We start from the raw sequence: 1,204 nt of genomic DNA, 5'->3' as shown, positions 1-1,204 counted from the left end.
GGTTAAAGGGCCACACTTTGGACAACTTTGTGCCATCAAGTTCATCCTTTATCCTTGAGGAAGAGGAAAGGAATTCACCTAGTTCAACAAGTAAAGGATCTGAGCAAATTGATTGGGAAAGAGAGGAAGAGATGGCGGGCAACCAAGATGAACTTAGAGCTTTGGAGGACTTTGCTCAACCAATCATACCAAATTCTCCTTCATGCATCTTGCTGCCCACAGAAGCTAGAAACTATGATCTCAAATCTTCACATTTTCATATGTTTCCCTCATTTTATGGCTTACCTAATGAAGATCCTTTAGCTCATATTAAAGAATTTTACAATGTTGTGAGTGGTTTACCTTTGCAGGGAGTAAGTGAAGCCAACTTGAGGATGAGAGTGTTTCCTTACACCTTGAAAGATAAGGCCAAGAGTTGGTTGATGACTCTAACACCAGGATCCCTCACTACATGGGATGCCGTGGCTAAGAAGTTCTTGGAGAAGTTCTTTTCCACTCAAAAGACAGCCACATTAAGGGGACAAATCTTCAACTTCAAGCAAGATGATGGAGAACCTTTCAATGAGTGTTGGGAGCGTTTTAAGGGCCTCTTGATACAATGTCCACACCATGGGTTACCTTTTCACTTACAAATGCAAATTTTTTATGATGGACTAACCCAAAATTGTCAATCAACTGTTGATAATGCAGCAAGTGGAGCATTGAAGAAAAAGAATGCTCAAGAGTCATATAACATTTATGAGATGTTGGGGTCTAATGCTCAACACAAAGATTTAAGGGGTAAGAAACTTGGAGTTTATGAAACAAGTTCTAATCATGAGCTTTTGTTGCAGGTAGCTAACCTAGAAAGGAAACTTGAATCTGTGCTCAACATGGTGCCAAAAGCTAATGAAGTGTGTGCCATTTGCAACATACCAAGCCATCCTACTCACCAATGTCCATCTAGGGAAGCTTACCCCGAGTATGTTCAAGAACAAGTGAACCTCATGAATTCTTACAATCAAAGGCCAAGGAATGATGTGTATTCAAATACATATAACTCAAGTTGGAGAGATCATCCCAACCTTTCATGGAAGAACAACAATCAATTTCAAAATTTCCAACCAAAACCTGCCCCTACCCTTGAGGACACGGTTAAATTGTTAGCCCAAAACACCTTGCAATTCCAACAGTCCACCAATAGCACTCTACAACAACATTCAGC

At 40.3% G+C, this 1,204-nt stretch overlaps 1 pseudogene; it reads right to left on the bottom strand.

The window, feature by feature from the left end:
- Window positions 1-505: 505 nt before the first annotated feature.
- On the bottom strand, window positions 506-616 carry LOC125475628 (annotated as a pseudogene).
- Window positions 617-1,204: the final 588 nt, after the last annotated feature.

This window comes from the organism of the source record quoted next, unplaced genomic scaffold, assembly GCF_019419815.1.
Source record: "Pyrus x bretschneideri cultivar Hongxiangsu unplaced genomic scaffold, Pyrus_bretschneideri_v1 Contig15, whole genome shotgun sequence".
In the NCBI taxonomy this organism is placed as follows: domain Eukaryota; kingdom Viridiplantae; phylum Streptophyta; class Magnoliopsida; order Rosales; family Rosaceae; genus Pyrus; species Pyrus x bretschneideri.
Note: the sequence above shows the minus strand (reverse complement) of the source record. Positions and strands in the feature narration are given on the sequence as shown.